General features: G+C 30.5%; 1 protein-coding gene across 1 annotated transcript in view; it reads left to right on the forward strand.

The window, feature by feature from the left end:
• Positions 1–4,731: 4,731 nt before the first annotated feature.
• The window catches only part of LOC106692680 (tubulin alpha chain), a 9,629-nt gene continuing 7,480 nt past the window's right edge, over positions 4,732–6,880 (forward strand). Inside the window, exon 1 of the mRNA XM_014438778.3 lies at positions 4,732–4,967. The gene's annotated coding sequence lies outside the window, so the exon portion shown is untranslated. The remainder of the gene's footprint in view (positions 4,968–6,880) is intronic.

Consider the following 6,880-nt stretch of genomic DNA (forward strand, 5'->3'; position numbering starts at 1 on the left):
ATAAAATTGTTAAACTATGAACATGAAGAAATAAGAAAAAAATAAATTAAGAAAAGTTTTGAACTAGTGTAGCATTAAAATAAAAACATCTACCCCAGTTACACTATTATGTACGATATATTTTTTTTTTTTTTACTAATAATACTTTTTATTTATTGATGGATATTACAATCTGCCACACTGTTGTGGGCAATAGGTAATAGTGATGAATGCATTATACATACTAAAATAAAATAAAATAAATGAATAAAAAAAAAAAAAATTCTTAAAATATATACAAACAGAAGAATAACATAATCAGACTATCTGCATGAAAAATAAATAAATAAAGTAACATAATGATAAAATAATATAGTCTCTAGTCTCATTTACACTCTAATATACAATATTTACACAATCGACCTGAGGATCCCTGAGCCCACTCTATCCCCCAGTTGTGAGTGAGTATTGCATATTGATATGCTTGAAAAAATCCCGGCTAGGGCCCCGATTTCATTAGCCTATATACTATTAGAAATATAACTATACAACATATTTTTTTATCTCTGGTCAAGGAAGTATCGGGGGAAAAATCAGTAACAAGCTTGAGGGTAAAACCACATCTCAGGGTATCCCAGTATACGTATTCCTACAAAGATATGAATTGAGTTTCCATAACTGGGTTAGAAAAATAAAATGACTGTAATAATGAAATTTAATTCTGAAATGTCTCAATGATGACGGATTCTTATGGAAATTGAATTCCGAAGTGATTTTTTCCTAAGTTTGCATTTAAATTGTTAAAAAAAAAAAAAAATGACCGTTCTTAACGGCTTACGATGAGAAAAATTCCAAATATGAATTTGTTTTAAAATATTTGTTAAAATATTATATATGTATGTGTAAAGAACGTAATTAATTTATCGATTTTATTTCTATTTTTGTATATTATTTAATATTTTCAGAAACATATCTACCTACATGTTGTAAAGAATTGTCGGAGGTCAATAGTGAGTGTCCATCAATAATGTCCTTTGATTGGGTCCTAAGTGTTGAACTGCCATTGATTGCACTATTCACAGATTGGTCTAGGTGTTCCTCTCAATAACTATTAATGGAATGGTCGCCTGTGTCTATTCTTAGTCTGTACGGTCTTTACTGATTGCCGTCCGCTTTTCAGAATATATCCTGGCGACATCTTCCATTAGAGCTCTTTATTTTTATAATCCGTAATATCTTTCTACTTTTGCCATATTTAATATATACGATGTGAATATATGATAAAAGCTTTACTTATTTGTATGTAATCAAAATCTGGATTTCAGCTAAAACTATTAGATTAGTTTGACTTGCTCAGCCTCCACTGGCTCATTACCAGTGATGCGGCGAGAGAGATGCGCTGGGATCTTTTGTACTCTGCTCTTCCCCTCACACGTGGGGGATAGAGTGGGCTCAGGGATAGGCGAATAGTACCATCGTAAAGTGAATAAAATTCCACATACAAAATATAGTTTGACTTAACTTTTATTTACATATTTTTTTGGCACTTGTGAAGGTTTTCTCAGCCTTCTGCTGGGCTAAAAAAGTCGTTTATAAAAAGCTTATAAGTTCATGTAGTAACTGTTACTGATAGGATTGGTCTAGACTTCACACTTGATTTGACTAAAAGTGTAATGCAGGATTACTTATTTGAGGAATCATAAATTTAAATAGATGGTAGTCCAATTCAAATACAACAAAAAGTAAGTACGGACTATAATTTGATCACATACAAAAAAGTCGGAAACTATTTGTTAAAAGGAAGTTGCTATTTGTTGAATAGGAACCAATAAATTCAAAACCATTAAAGTTCAGTGATACTAACTTTCAGTTTTATCAACTATAAAATTTTATTTTTACAAAATGATTATTTGAAGAGGGCTTTCAAAAGAATAAATAACGTTAGGTATTTTTCATAAAATCATGGATTGAAAGTAACACTCAAATCGTTTTAATAAAGAAATATTTTACTTGCTTTGAAACAAATATTTGTCTTATATATTACTATGATGCAATTTAGAATTATTTAACTTGAATATTTTTTATAGTTACCACTTCCTATGCCACAGAAACAAAACGAAAAAAAAAACGAAATTTGCTAAAACAAAAACTCATTTAAGGCTAATTTCGATTGATTTAGTTAATCTACTTATTTATTACAATAAATTTTATTTAATTTATGATAGTGTGATTACTTTGAATAGTTTTTAATTTTATCTTTCTATAGCTAGCTATTCTATTATTCTAAACACGTGACTCACTAAAAACAACAAAATGCCTAGTTTCGGGACGCCCTGTATAGTGTAAATACAAAAAGTTTAGATAATCACCAGCGAATGAATGAAGAAAACTGGAAATTAATTAATGTTACAATATTTTTTAACGAGATTTTTCTTAGATGCTCCTATAAATTGAAATTCATATTTATTGGCTTTTATACGATAGGTGAGAATTGATTAATTTTGAAACAGAAAAATGATTATAAGTTGACATTTCCTGTCGGATTTTATTTCTCTAAGTACATAAAAATTATTGATATTTCTATATTATTTTACCTACTATCCCTATTAAAATAGCGGAAAACGTTTCGTCTAAAGGGGTGCTTTAAAAATATAAAGTAATTAAATTTAAAAAAAAATTAAAGTTAAAAGATGAAAGATAACAGTAGTAAATCCAAGGCAGTCTCACTGTCGTTATATCTTCCTAACGACTTGGGAATATAATTTCGTGAGGCTATAAACTGCAGCCCCTCAATCCTAAATTACCTCAAACTTCAACTGCGATTAATTATGTAATGTTTATATATTTCCAAGTTTAAACCAACACGCTAGCTAGAATCGGATAAGGGATTCAGATAGTCCTGGCATCCGAAAATAATACATAAAGCCTACAACGACCTGATTAGATTTAGATCGAGTTAATGTATCAATAAAAAAAATATTACGATCATATTATTAATTAAGGAAATACAAAACCAGGTAATATCAATAATACCTCGGTGAGAACAAATTAAATAAGTTTTATTTATTTTTTTTTTACCTCCTTCCTGGCAATTTCTGACATACAAGAGAGAGGGGTTAACCTATAGGATACCACCTAATTCTCACCAGAGTGGGTCGAGTTTTCCTTCTGTGGAGTCACCACGAAATAAAAGTCTACCCGCACAGGCTGGAATCGATCCGTCACCTCTGCAGTTACGAGTGTGCATTAAGTCTCTCAACTACAGTGATTTATTATATAATAATAAATAAAATATAAAATGAATTATAGTTTATAATATTCTACGACATAATACTCAATACCCAATATCCCATAAATATTCAATAATCGATAGCTCTCTAAAAATCAATAAAATATTCTATTGTTTAATAATGACTTTTTCTTTCATTATTTCTTCTTTATTATCCTCATCTATCAAGCAAAAATTTATTATTTCTTTATTAATTTGTTTTGTATTTTTTACATTATCCATTTCTTAGTAAACAACGTTTTATTAGGAATAACATATAAAATGCTGTTTATAAAACAGTTCTTCTTTACTAATTTTGGTTTGAGATGTTAGTGAATGATTCTATTGCTCTGAGATGTGTGTAAATACTTTATTTAAATATTCTTAGAATGTTTAGCTATAAAAGGACATTATTATAATCAATTACCATATTAAATCTCAATGCAGATATTTGTTTCAATCTTTATTTATTGAAATCTTTTTTGGCGAACAGGTGTTACTGCAGTAACCATTACTCCCTCAGCTATAGTCGTCCCTGGCCTTTGCTGGTTCATTTTTATTTCGTCGCGGTCCCACTGAATGAAATTCACTTTTCTTCTTGTTAGAATAGATTGGTTACCTAAGTGACCTACCCTACTCTATCCCTGTTCCATATGTTAGAGATTGCCAGGTAAGCAAAATTACAAAAAAATAAATAAATAAGATTTGAGGGATCATATGTAACAGCAAATTCAGACAATAATATCTAATTTTGTGAAGCCGCTACCAGTTGGTTAGTGTGTGTGTTGATTTTATAATACAAATGCAGATTGCTATTTGGATACGTATAAAAAACAACATAGTCTATTACGCTCTCTAGATATTTTTAGGAATTCACAAAGGATTTTGGATGGGAAGGAATAGATGTTCATAAAATGTGATAATATCGTGGTGGTCAATCATGAAATCCTTTGAACAAGATGTTCAGGCTCTTCAGTGGAAACTTCGTTTTCAAGTATATTTGCTAGGCAAACACTTTAAACTTCTGATTTACCAGACACAGAAAGTTCATCAAAGAGAAAGTTCGCAGAGTTGAACTGCTGTCCTTAACTTACACAGCAATTTCTTTCAGTATACATTTCTAAATCATGCTGACAATTCCAAAAATAAATTTATCCATAAAAAATATCACAAGTCCAAGATTTTAAACCTGCATAAACATAGATCATTGTATTGAAAACTCAGTGCCGACTACTTTGTCAAAATCTAGTAAAAGATTAATCAATATTATCGAAGTTGATATAAAAAAAATAGTAATCTGATCTTTATTTATAGAATATCGTATAATGTAAAACCATTACAAAACAAGAAGGGGATAAGACCAAGAACTTTATTTTCAATTTAGGAACAAAGGAGATATAATTTTTTAAAAAAATTAAAGACCATAAGATTGTTTGGATGTTTTTTTTAGCTTGGAATTAAATTATTACTATGGGCAATTTCAGATAAGTGTACACAATTGCTTTGGATACCATCTCAAAGAAATAAGTTAAACCACATGAACTTTATAAAAATATCCAGTAATTCGTATTTTAACACATGTTTTATCAATTTTGGACAAAAACCTTCGTTATGGCATAAGTACACTTTCTACAAATCAAAAAAGAAGTTCAGAAACAGAAGCATGAATTGAGAGATATCTGCTACACAGACCTCCGACCCTCCAAACAAAATATTTAAGGTAAGTCCATTTTAGACATGCTGTTTGTCATGGATAACCAATACCAAAAGCTACAGACTAGGTTACAAATTTAGATAAATTTGTGCGCAATAACATTCCATATGTGGGATAAATTATGTAAAATTGAAGGTTACATACAAAATTTGACACTTTTTATTGTCATATTACTCTTTTCCTTTTTTATTGTCCATTTTACCTGATCCCCATAACCTTCCAAAATTTTCAGCATTACAATTATCTATATTTCTATTTTAATAACATTACCATAGTGTAAAGAACAATGCGCAAAGACCTGAAGATCGATGTTTTCATATCTCATCTTATACTTCACACTTTACTCTATAGGAATTATTCTAGGGATAATTATCGTAAAAACAATGAACAAGATATTATTTTTATCAATAAATTTAGCTCGTTGCCTTGGTTTCAATGTTCAAACTGGAAAACTGGAAAGAATGTTTTTAGTGTAAGAAAATAAAACAAACAGTTTATCTTCCTCATAAATTTTAATCTCATTGGTTGAAAAATAAAAGAACTGATATTCTGACATAGTTCTTTTTAGAGGAAACATTTAACTGTAAATTTAACGTTTGAAGCTCTATTCCTCAAAACTTATAGGATTAAATGATTTAAATTTACAGGATGCAGTCTCTATGGTTACAACCTCTTCAAACTAGGATAACCATTGGTAGTATTGTAATCCAGGCGGCGTTCTCAAAATTTGATTTATTCCAATTTTATATTTATTTTTATTCTGCTATTTGTTATAGTATCACCACTTCTTTAAAATTAAAAGGGTAAAAATAAAATAGTTTTCTAACCAAAAATCCTGAATATTTATTAAAGTTTTCGCTATAATTTATTATAGCTTTTTCTTTAAGTTGAGTGGGTTACACGAATTCTGCTAATTATGGTATTAGAAAATTCCAATTTGTTCCTCTTCTTATTTTATTTTGCCATTTAGCTGATCCCCATATTTTTTTTTATTTTTAGCTTATTCGCACCCTCCTAGCGACTTGAATATCCATCTTCCTACCGTCCTATTTTACTACTCCCCATTATGGGAAAATCCTAGAAAAAATCTTATTAAACCGCCTCTATCCAATCCTTGACTCATATCGTGTTATTCCCGGCCACCAGTTTGGACTTAGTACATCTCATTCTACCATACAACAGAGTCATCGAGTGGTTGATGTCATATCTTCCACATTGGAGCGCGGTGTGTACTGCACGGGAGTCTTCCTCGATGTTGGACAAGGTTTTGTTCGAGTCTGGCATCCAGGTCTGCTCTATAAACTTCGTCAATTCCTTCCACCTACATATTTCCTTTTAATCCGCTCCTACCTCTCTGATAGAACCTTTAAAGTAAATCATAACCTAGCCTATGTCTTTTCTTTGTCCACCGGTGTTTCACAAGGTAGTTGCTATGTACTAGTAGCAGATTATATATCGGGATGCCAGGATAATCGCTGAAGGCAATCATCCACAAATAAGTTAATTAATTGATTACAAATTGAGTCCTAAAAACTATTATTATGATTGGATTCCTTTCCAAAGGCTGTTTGTGTGTTTACCAGTTTACCAATTAAATACCTTTATATTTATAAAATGTTCTTACCATAAATTATATAGTATAATAAAGAGTGGTATATATGGACATAAAGAAACTAAGTATTTATTTACAATTTGTTATTATGATTAAAGTGAATCAAATGATTCAGATAAAGGTTGCCATAAAATATAAATTATTACATGATTACTTATTAGTTAATTGATACTTATAGCTGCTGATGCCGTGGGATGTAGTCCCGTAGGCGTCTTCTGTTTCATCAGGGATGTCCAGGTCTCCTGGCCTTCGTCTGGTCGAAGTGCATCCTCCTGACTGTGGTGGTGCTTCCCCGTCCAAGCCTTCC

This window comes from Halyomorpha halys, unplaced genomic scaffold (assembly GCF_000696795.3).
Source record: "Halyomorpha halys isolate HHAL.00 unplaced genomic scaffold, Hhal_1.1 Scaffold6.1, whole genome shotgun sequence".
Classification (NCBI taxonomy): domain Eukaryota; kingdom Metazoa; phylum Arthropoda; class Insecta; order Hemiptera; family Pentatomidae; genus Halyomorpha; species Halyomorpha halys.